The sequence below is a fragment of the Pseudophryne corroboree genome, chromosome 3 (genome assembly GCF_028390025.1).
Source record: "Pseudophryne corroboree isolate aPseCor3 chromosome 3, aPseCor3.hap2, whole genome shotgun sequence".
NCBI classification, from domain to species: Eukaryota; Metazoa; Chordata; class Amphibia; order Anura; family Myobatrachidae; genus Pseudophryne; species Pseudophryne corroboree.
In genome coordinates, this window is record NC_086446.1 from 455,851,698 (window position 1) to 455,863,712 (window position 12,015).

Genomic DNA, 12,015 nt, shown 5'->3' on the forward strand with positions numbered 1-12,015 from the left:
ACAGGTCCTACATGCTGAGCTGAAGATAGAACACCCTCTAACGCCTGGGGTACATCAAAGCTGCGCTGATAGCACCCCCCACCCCTACCACTGGAGGATGGGTAGGGGGCCCAGTGCATTGCTGTGCCCAGGGGCCTACACTGCTGTTAAGACGGCCCTGCACTTATACCACAATAGGAGTTTGCGCTAGACCTTACACGTTTTATATTATCTAGATACTTTGCCCTGCAGGTTGGCAGAAAGGTCTTTGCTTTTGAAGCACCAAATTTTACCCATATTGTATCTATTCCCACTCGTGGGTTTCCACGAGATCCCGCGGCGTCGGTATGCTGACTGCTGATCTCCTGACCGCCGGTCAACCATACCACACCCGTATACATACATTTGTGCCAATGCTTCATGTTGCACTACGCCAACACCCCATCAATGTGCAACATGTTGAGCATCGATAGGCTTACCATGGTATCCATTTAAACTGGGACACTCATGAATTACACAGGGTCTGTGGCTGATTAAAACCAGATGAAATGCAGGCTTAAAGTCAGCCAGCCACAGAACCGGTGAGTATACCAGTTTAAAGTGTAAGTATGGTAAGCCTATGCATTGAGCCCACAGCAGGTGGGCCCTTGTCCTTTCAATGCCAGGGCTGGATTTTCAGTTGCAGTCCTGCTGTGTTCTCCTTGATAACATCACAAGTGAGCATGCTGAATGCATCTGTCCATCAGAAAAGAGTGCTAGGAAACAGCTTTAAAATATTTGCAACTATTTTGTTATAGTATATCTATGTATATTTTATGTTTGGAAAGGGTGGTGGTAGTGGGGGTGTTAAGAGTGAATTACAGTAAAGAGTCCAGATTCATTAAGCCTTGGAGAGTGCTAAGCACAGTGATAAAGGACCAACCAATTAGCTCCTATCATTTTGTAAACACAGCCTGTAATATGCCAGTTAAGGGCTGATTGGCTGGTACTTTATCACCGTGCAATTTATCATACGCCTAAATATTTAACTGATCTACTGTGTACTGTGGGGCTAATTCAGGTTGGATTGCAAATTGCGATCCAACCGGAATTATTTTGATTGCCCCACGGGCGCATGTACAGCGCCCATCATGCGCATGCGCCCGCACTTTCTGCGGGGGGGGCCTGCAGAAAATGCGATCGCCTCTACTTGTCAATCAGGCAGAGGCGGTCGTAGGGCGGTGCGGCGCAAGTGGGAGTCAGCCAAACGGGGGCGTGATCATGGCGGCTGCGTGACGTCACACGCAGCCGCCACAATCGAGAAAGTGGCAGAAGGCTTCCTGTGGGCGCAGGAAGGAGCATCCTCAGTTTCTGCTAACAAGCAGAAATTGCGATGTGTTTGCAATTTCTGCTAGTTGAACGGGGCAGGTGTCGGTCAGCATACTGGGCGGCCTTGCCCAGTGATGGGCGGCCCCCAGCATGCGATTCAAAGGATTGCAAATTTTGCAATCCTTACTAAATTTGGCCCAGTATCTGTTAGGTTGTTTTAATTAGAGTCAATGCAATATTCTGCACTTCCTTTTCGTGGTGGGTTGCGAAAACCAAGCAGTGATAATGTAGAAATATTGCATTTTCCCAGAACAAAGATGGCCCCGCTGAACGCCATCCGTTCTATTCACGTGATACGATGACACATGGCGTTCCTACGCCCGCGGGATCTGACGTTGTCCCGGAAGTCTCGCGGGAGGATCTGCCCCGGGGCGGAGCGGAAGCGGCCAGCAGGAGAGAGAGGAGAGGTAGCTCCGCGGAAAACGGTGAGACCGGCAGACGGGGAATAACGGGGCGGAGGAGGCAATGAGTTATAGGGAGGCACAGTGTAATCTTAGCGTGCTGGGGAAGGAAGTGGTGGAAGGTAACAGCAGGGCCCGGCTGCGGAGTGTCAGCCTGGTGCTGGGGACATCGGCTGGGTGGAGTAGGGTAGGCAGAGACGCCTGTACGATGTACGTGATGGGGGCAGCGGTGATGGCACAGGAGGGGAGAGGCAATGAGTAAAGTGCTAGAGCTGTGTGGTTACTCTGACTAATGGATGTAAGACAGTGAGCTGGCTGCTGCAGGCTTGTCCTGAGCAGAGTACAGGCAGAGGATGGAGAAGAGATGGCTGAGTGAAGGGCTAATGTAGCCTTTTAGAAGCTGTAGAACCAGCATTGGAGGTTAGGTTGGGAAGTAGTAGAGAGAAGTGTGGGTGGCATGGGCAACCTCCTGCTGGAGGATGTGCTAGTAGTTGAAGCAAGTTCACAGAGTCTCTACACTGGGGTATAGGACAGGCAGCTGGCACGGGGTGACGGGGGAACAACTTGTGAAGAGAGTGTGCCATTAAACCATTAAGGGGAAATTGAGGAAGCAACTGTGGGCAGGAAATATCTGGTCAGAAGACTTGCTGAGGGTGAGTGGATGTGGGGATGGGTTTGGGGACTGGTTGGTGAGAGGCTAATGCAGGGAGAGCTTCAGCTCAGGAAGTGGTCTCATGTAAAGATAAATGTGAAGAATGTTGTAAACCACATTTAATGTGGGTACTTGTCTAATCTCCATTTTCATTAAAGACTTTCACCCTGACATTGAAGTGCCTCTAAAATGTTAATACTTTCTAAGGACCATGTATAACAATTTATGTTAATGGCAGTGTGAGGAGCAAGATATGGACAATTCACTGCTGTTAAACTATCTCCTAATCCAAATGAGTACACAATGAGTATTGTTGTAAGGTGGTACAGAATAATACAAGATGCTAATGCATATACTGTACAGTATGGGATATGGGTTATCTGTCAATCTCATGTAATTGGTAGAAGCAGAGGTGTTGCAAGTAGCAACCTGATAGTCTTTGGGACTGATAGCGACCTAGTTTGTATTGTAACCTCTGTGTGGTAAAAGTATGTCCAGAAATGTCAGTAGGTGAATGTTTTACTGCAGAGAGTGGTTCTCTGGTACTGAGTCCTATCCTAAGGTGGTGCACGCTGGTACAGGCTGCGCTCCCAGATATTGTCTGAGTGAAATGACATGGAGATGCTTCCAACTGTGGCACAAGTAAAGGATTACGTATACCCTTTAAACACAGAAAATCAAATTCCGGGGTCAAGAAGTTCTACCCGTTAATTTGAAGATCAACACGGGTCCTTTTTCTGTGTGAATTGGTCAACCTGGGTTGAAATTCCTGAGACTTCGACCCTGGAATCTACCTGGGTCGTAGACCCGGCAATTTCGACTCGGGCTGACTCCACACAGAAGAAATACTGTGTTGTTTGGCAAATTACCGGCTAGAAATTCTCGAGCTGGTAATTACCTTGTCTGCGTAAAAAGGTGGTCAGGCAGGGATCAGCAAAACGATCCGACACCCAAATGGCATGTAAAAGCTGGGATTTACAGACATTTCTGTCTGAAAGTGGTGTTATACACACTGGGAGGAATTCAATTGTTTGGACATCTAAAAATCCTATCTAAATGGGACTGTTAGATGCCCAAACAGTTGTCACTATTCATTTGTTGTTTGGGCGCCCATGCACAATTACGCATGTCGCGCCCAAACAGATAGGTTTAAGACTCGTAAAACAGCTAAACCAGTCCAAACTCCTGCTTTGGGCGGACAAACGCGAACGGCAGAAAAATTTAATTGCTGCCGTTGGACGGCCGCGGAAAGAAAAAAAAAATTGAATCGGCCCCACAGTATCTATCCTTATTTCACAAATACCCACAATCGGGCTAGAGTGCTATCTCCAATATTTACATACAGGTTGACCAATCCTTGCAGTCTGTTGCTCAGTCCACCCCACTAGCATCAATTCCTAGTACGCAAAGAACATCCTCGTATCCTAAATACTAATCCTTTTTTTTTTTTTTTTTTTTTTTAGCAGTAAAGCTTTCATAGTTTTTTTTTTTTATTTATTGACAAAAATATTTTTACTTTAATATTAGTCTATCTTCAAATTAAATTAAAAAATGGGGCTTGTATAATAAGAATAACATGGGAACAGCGCTGCATTCATAAAAAGTGGTAAACAAATGCAATAACAAGAGTGTGCTTAATGCTAAAAAAGAGTATTGGCACTAATCTAATAAAAGCAGTAGGATGTGGCTGCTCCGCCAACGTGTCTACCACTGGATCACTTATCCTCACTACCAACCAGCCAACACCTGGATCGGGCTGATTTCAACACATACTGATGCCGGGATTGAAGTACTTTTTCATTCATATGCTCCTTATGTTATTTGCCTTCTTATATACCAATTACTGTAAGAGTTCTCAGGACTTCTCCCATTGTGCTGGTCATTTATTATATATTGATATACATAGGTTGGGGATTCAAATGTTTTATGGACGTTCGTACTTGCATCTCTTTAGACGGGGCGATATCTAGATATTTGTTCCAGTGGTTTTTGCACTTGGCACGCCCATTTCCACCGGATTTAGCTGCAACAAAAAAAAATGTGTGAAAGCCAGAGGGGGGGCGAGCAGAAATAATGGTCGCCCCCAAGCACGCATGCCCGATCAAATCAACAAAGGAATTGCTCCGTCGGGTGCCCGAAAATAATTTGACTCGCCCCCTATGTCAGCTACAAATTCGATCACAACACAGACTCAACGTATCTTTATAAATGTTTCCTCTTGATTAATACACTATTTGCTTTAGTTTAGGGGATTCTAGGACATGATTCTTTTATCATGTCCATGCTGCTTAAAGTACAATATGATTTGTCAGCCATTCAGTGAATCTTATACATGCCACAGTACATTGCTGTCACAATTACCAGACACACTTTTGTTCAGGGTTGGGTATGCGTTACTGCCACTGGGGATCCCAGCGGTCAGCATACCGACTGTGAAAACCCGGCGGGGAGGGCAACGCAACAAGCCCATTGCGGGCTCGCTGGCGAGCTGCACTTGCCACAGGTTCCATTCGCACTCTGTGGGTGTTGTGGAATAGTCCCTGCTAGTCGGCATTTTGAGGGGGGCGGGATGTAACTGTCGGTAATATAACTACATCCCATTCATTCATGTATGTATCTGTTTGCATGTGTTGGTTAAAAATTTTACAGTATCTCTCTCTTTCATATATGTATGATTTTGTAAATCTGAATTTTAGCATATCTGCAGCAATATTATTTTTTTTAGCGTTCAGCACTCTGTTGTCATTGCATTTGTTTACCACTTTGTATGAAGGCAGCGCTGTTCCCATTTTTTTCTTTGTATGTCTCTTAGGTTGCAACCATTTGAACAGCAGCTTGGTCCGTGCAATATATTATATTAGTTAAATATTGTTTCTTTTTCAGTGCCCTGGGTACTTTTTTTGTGATCTGATATGAGCTCTAGATAATTTGCTTAAAATCAACTGTCTCATGATTATGATCGCATTGAGATTCAGTGATTCACTGATAGAACATACTGCTCTGTGGTTATCAGATATTTGTATGTATTTTAAATGTGCTACAAAGTTTTTGCAGCGCTTTATGGGTTTGGTATGAATTGTCGGCGCACTGGATCCTGGCGGTCATAATACAGACGCCAGGATCACGATGATGGAAAGACAGACGGGTGAGTGTGCCTAAACCTAATTACCCATCCCCGCTGCCTAAACCTTACTCTCCTTCCCCCCGCAGCCTAACCGTACCCCCCCCCCCCCCTCTCCCCAGGGGTGCCTAACCCCCCTGTCCCTAAACCTAACTCTCCTTCCCCCCGCAGCCTAACCGTAACCCCCCCCCCCCTCTCCCCAGGGGTGCCTAACCCCCCTGTCCCTAAACCTAACTCTCCTTCCCCCCGCAGCCTAACCGTAAACCCCCCCCCCCACCCTCTCCCCAGGGGTACCTAACCCCCCTGTCCCTAAACCTAACCCGCTGGCTATATTTATAGTTAAGATGTCAGCTGTTGGGATACTGGCGTAGGTCTCCTGGCCCTTTTTGGAGTTCCGGTGTTGGGTTTACGGTTTCGATTGCTGGGATCCTGACAGCCGGCATTGTGGCCATATCCCTTCTTAAGAACTTATTGCAACATCACCAAGCTATGGTTATCTGATCTTCTGTTTCAAATCAAACCTGTAAAAGACCATAATTGGAATTTGTTCAGATGCATGTTTGCATTTATTTTGATGTAGCCTAGTATACATAATGATGTAGGCTAGTATCCAATGCAATGTGTATTTTATGTGGATTAATTTAGTCCTGTGAAAATCTCTACATTAAGTATGTCCATACATATTAATTTAATCACTGAAAGATTGACACCATGGGTGAGATTCAAATCTCTGCCCCCCTCCCACTCCCTATCGCGCCTGCCGGTAGTATTCTAATGTTGCTGCGGATGGACGCTGCAAGTTAATTCAGCCGGGGGTAGCGATCTGAAATGCACGTAAAGAGACCCATTTGGGCACGCTCGCGCCCTATACTTTGGTCGGGTTTAGGTGCTTTGCGCGCCTAAACTCGAGTGGAATTGGTGTGATAAGTGGGGCATTCGAATATCTCCCCTCGATCTCCCGTCACTTTAGACGGGAGTGCGATAACATTTGAATTCCCCCCCAACTTTTTTTTTTTCCCATTCATTTTACTTTTTTGACAATAACCTTATACAAATGCACAATCAATCCGATGCCCCCATTTTGAACATAGATCATTTATGTCCCATTCAGGTTGTCCATCCATTTTCAGCACAACAGCATTATCTTTTTCCAAGGGTCCATTGGCACTTGAAGGAAAACCCTGTAAAGCTTGCTCAGTACACGACATCAGCAGCTGATTTTGCTTACAGTATAAGGCTGACCCATTGATCCGGGAAACCTTTAAAAATACAATACAACAAAATGTCTCGGTTTCAGTGTGAGATACCGGCGGCCAGGATCCCGGCCATCAGTATACCTACACCAGTATGCCGGCAGCGGGGCGAGCACTAGAAAGCCCCTTGCGCTCACCACAGTTTATATTCTCCCTCTCTGGGTGTCGTGGACACCCACAGAGGGAGAAAAGCCTGTGGCGGCGGTATTTCACCGCTAGTCGGAATTCCGACGTCGCCATTGTGACCTCCGTGATCCCGACTACCAGCATTGTAACCGCTTCCCAATGTAACACCTGACCAAAACTACTGTATCAAAGCTGGTGATTGGTTTCTGTGTAATGTGCTTGGCCAGATGTAGTGATTTGTGTGAACCTTTGTTTAAATATTTTTTATGGGGTTTTGACATCGAATTTGTGTGGTCACAATTAATTTCTGAGAAATCCCATTAAATGAAATCCCATGTTATTAAAATGAACCCAGTTTTCTCAATTTCATATTTTTTTTTTTTTTTGTGTTGCACACACCAAAATAAGTCTAGGGACCAGCCTAATATAGTCATATTCTACCCCCCCCCCCCCCCCCCTCTGTTGTTGATGAATAAGCATCTCTACAGGGAGGTACACACTAAAGAGATGTGTGCTGGGCGATCTATCAGTGACCGCTCAGCACACATCTCTTATCCTGCTCAGCACAGCACGATGGGTGCTGAGCGAGGGGGACAGGGGGCCGCTCACTTCACACCGTGCTGAAGTGAGCTACCTGCTAGATTGAGCCTGCATGCAGGCTCAATCTAGCACTGGCGACAGCGCATCACTATCGCTATGGGCATACACACAAGAGATCCATGCTTAACTTCTAAGCAATCTAGTCAGATTGCTTAGATTTTAAGCACGGATCTGTCCGTGTGTACCTCCCTTGCTTCTCTGTCTGTTACCTTCTTTCATGTAATCCAGATTCTGGTATACAGTATATGTTTTCATCTCATACAAGTGATCTATCTATGATCAGCTGAGGTACTGTATATAGAAGAAGCAAGCTTAGGTTATGCCTCGTGGCATCTGAAGCAAGCATAGGTTATACAGTACCTTGTGGCATCTGTCTGGTCGTCAGATATGTATAATGACTGTTGTGGTTGGTTGACACACCTATATGTCCCCATACATCTTTGCTGCAGTCACGCCAAACAGCCCCTTTTGGCACGCCAGGTCGCATGAGAGTCTTTTAGCATCTGGTGTATTTTTTGCCAAAAATGTGTTTATTGTACTTGCAACGCAATATGACGAGGACGGATGAAGAGATTGTGCTGATTAATTTGATATATGACACTTGTATATCTGTGTGTGACTGAGTCTCCAAATCTCTATATGAAGTGCTACAATGTAGCAGCCGCAGCTTTTTTCCTCCATGTACAGCTCAGTCACACACACTATACAAGTTTCATATATATCAAATTAATCCGCACCCTCTCCTGGTGTGTCCTAGTTACATTGTGTTGTGATTCAGACAAATTTTTGGCAAAAATACCGGACATTAGCAGAGTTGCTCAGAACCTGGTGGCTCACTCAGTCCAGGCATCTCGCCCTGTATGGCAAATGATGGCTGGATATATGAGGACACATTTACACCCAGGACTTGTTGTGCTGCAGAAATGTGTAAAGTGCCTTTTATAATAAATTTCCCGATTTGCTGTAGGCAATCACACAAAGTTACTCAAGAGTAGGAAACATCCTGTGAATTGTGTAAAAATAGTTGTAGCACTTGTGATGTCAGCAGTACCGAGATTTCCCCCCAGGTCTCAAACAGCAAAAGTTAGTTACTCCTATTACTCATAAGGAAACTGGCCCAAAAAATAAAGTAATCATTTCATCAACCAGGTTACTTTACTAAGGTGACATAGATTTGTTATGTTTTTCATATTACATTAGAAAATGTGAATGATAAGTGCACTTTAAATTCTGAGCCAGTTTATTAGTCCTGAATATAATAAAGCACACGATCAAATTATGTGATCATTTTGAAAATAATTTTAGACAACATGATTGGTGTGTTCTTAAAATGTATATCATACCAAATGAAAGGCACATTGGTCTGTTTGATTTTAGAAGTGAGCACAGCATGGTCTCTCAGACCTTGTGTGTGTCTGATAGCTAATTGCTTGTAGGAAAAGGCTAAGATGGTTTGGCCGTTTAGAAATGTATGACAGGAAACATTAAGTAAGTCCATCTGAGCTAGTACACATATAAAAAAGTACTGCACCCCAGGAGTTTGGTTTTGTGCTTGGAGCTATTATATCTACTGTGTGCAAAAGTTAACCAGGAAAAATACTTTGGGGTTGAAGTATCAAGCAGTGGAAAAGTTGACCATAGCAATCGGCTTTGAAGTAGGTATTAAGAAGAGCCTTGAAAATCATAGGTAGCAGCTGATTGGATGCTATGGGCAATTTATCCACTGGCCCACTTCTATCTTTTCACTGCTTAATACCAAATTAAAACTTTTTCCATTCACTTACAAAGCCCTCACCTAATCCTTTTCCATCTTACCTGATCTCCTTTCACAGTTCCGCCCACCCTCTTCGCTCTCCTGCCAACTGATTACTTCCTTCCACCTGGCTCCAAGATTTTACCGGTTCTGCTCACTACCTCTGGAATTCTCTCCCTAACAGACTCTCCACCTCTCTACAAAACTTCAAACATGCTATCAATACCCACTTCTTCATCAAAGCCATCCAGTTCTCATCCCAACCCACTGCCCAATGTTCACTCTTTACCCCATCTGTGTCACCCCTTTTAAAAAGTAAGCTGTCAAGAACAGGGCCTTTTACTAATTTGTTATGCGCTGCAGAACTCTTGTGTATGTGTAGAGATTATCTATCTATTTATGTATATGTGTGTGTGTGTGTGTGTGTGTGTATATATATATATATATATATATATATATATATATATATATATATATATATATATATATATAAATTTCCACAAATAGTCGCAACACACTTCCACTTGATGGGCCGGTTTCATCCAGGGAAGGACCTGGTGGGCTTTGCCCTGCCAGGGGGAGTGGAGGTGTGACGCGGCCCTGCATCTTGTATGCAGGGAAGTGTGGGCACGCCAGTCCTCTGACGTCGTTACCGGAGCGCGGCTCATGGCGGCGCTTCCGGATGACGTCGGCAGCAGATGAACATCAGGTAATTATACACTGGGTTTAAATAGGCTGCGTTTGCATTGCAGCGTTTGGGCACTTGGCACTTTACTCTGTTGCACTGCAGGACGAGCAGTGCTTTGACAAATATGCTGAACTTATTATTCCCCTGATGAAGACATACGAAACGGCTGTTGGGATGTTGAGTATATCACTGCATATGTTACTTTGCTGCTAAACTACCTGTGCTGCATGTTTGCATTGAAACTTTTGCACTTTATTAAAACACAGAAAGATATTCATTTGTTTGAACAGTGTGCTGGTCTATCCTGAGCTGGGTTCCCTAGTGTATGAACAGTGTTATAAATATATATATATATATAGATATAGATATATAGATGTATATAAATATATATATAAATAAATATATTTCTCTATCGTCCTAAGTGGATGCTGGGGTTCCTGAAAGGACCATGGGGAATAGCGGCTCCGCAGGAGACAGGGCACAAAAGTAAAGCTTTTACAGGTCAGGTGGTGTGTACTGGCTCCTCCCCCTATGACCCTCCTCCAGACTCCAGTTAGATTTTTGTGCCCGGCCGAGAAGGGTGCAATTCTAGGTGGCTCTCATAAAGAGCTGCTTAGAGAGTTTAGCTTAGGTTTTTTATTTTACAGTGATTCCTGCTGGCAACAGGATCACTGCACCGAGGGACAGAGGGGAGAAGAAGTGAACTCACCTGCGTGCAGGATGGATTGGCTTCTTGGCTACTGGACATGAAGCTCCAGAGGGACGATCACAGGTACAGCCTGGATGGTCACCGGAGCCACGCCGCCGGCCCCCTCACAGATGCTGAAGCAAGAAGAGGTCCAGAATCGGCGGCTGAAGACTCCTGCAGTCTTCTTAAGGTAGCGCACAGCACTGCAGCTGTGCGCCATTTTCCTCTCAGCACACTTCACACGGCAGTCACTGAGGGTGCAGGGCGCTGGGGGGGGGGCGCCCTGGGAGGCAAATGAAAACCTTTAAAAAGGCTAAAAATACCTCACATATAGCCCCAGAGGCTATATGGAGATATTTACCCCTGCCTAAATGTACTAAATAGCGGGAGACGAGCCCGCCGGAAAAGGGGCGGGGCCTATCTCCTCAGCACACGGCGCCATTTTCTGTCACAGCTCCGCTGGTCAGGAAGGCTCCCAGGTCTCTCCCCTGCACTGCACTACAGAAACAGGGTATAACAGAGAGGGGGGGCAAAATAAATGGCAATATATTAATATAAAAGCAGCTATAAGGGAGCACTTAATCATAAGGCTATCCCTGTCATATATAGCGCTTTTTGGTGTGTGCTGGCAGACTCTCCCTCTGTCTCCCCAAAGGGCTAGTGGGTCCTGTCTTCGTATAGAGCATTCCCTGTGTGTCTGCTGTGTGTCGGTACGTGTGTGTCGACATGTATGAGGACGTTATTGGTGTGGAGGCGGAGCAATTGCCAAATAAGAGGATGTCACCTTCTAGGGGGTCGACACCAGAATGGATGCCTTTATTTGTGGAATTACGGGATAGCGTCAACTCGCTTAAGCAGTCGTTTGCCGACATGAGGCGGCCGGACACTCAATTAGTGCCTGTCCAGGCGCCTCAAACACCGTCAGGGGCTGTAAAACGCCCCTTGCCTCAGTCGGTCGACACAGACCCAGACACAGGCACTGATTCCGGTGGTGAAGGTGACGAATCAACCGTATTTTCCAGTAGGGCCACACGTTATATGATTTTGGCAATAAAGGAGATGTTACATTTAGCTGATACTACAGGTACCACTAAACAGGGTATTATGTGGGGTGTGAAAAAACTACCAGTAGTTTTTACCGAATCAGAAGAATTAAATGACGTGTGTGATGAAGCGTGGGGTGCCTCGATAAAAAACTGCTAATTTCAAAGAAGTTATTGGCTTTATACCCTTTCCCGCCAGAGGTTAGGGAGCGCTGGGAAACACCTCCTAGGGTGGACAAAGCGCTAACACGCTCATCAAAACAAGTGGCGTTACCCTCTCCTGAGACGGCCGCACTTAAAGATCCATCAGATAGGAGGATGGAAAATATCCAAAAAGGTATAT

At 45.3% G+C, this 12,015-nt stretch overlaps 1 protein-coding gene across 2 annotated transcripts in view; it reads left to right on the top strand.

Moving 5' to 3' along the window:
* The first annotated feature begins 1,664 nt into the window (after positions 1-1,664).
* Positions 1,665-12,015, top strand: part of GRB2 (growth factor receptor bound protein 2) — a 121,467-nt gene continuing 111,116 nt past the window's right edge. For both annotated transcript variants that reach the window (XM_063960632.1, XM_063960633.1), the window contains exon 1: positions 1,665-1,772. The gene's annotated coding sequence lies outside the window, so the exon portion shown is untranslated. The remainder of the gene's footprint in view (positions 1,773-12,015) is intronic.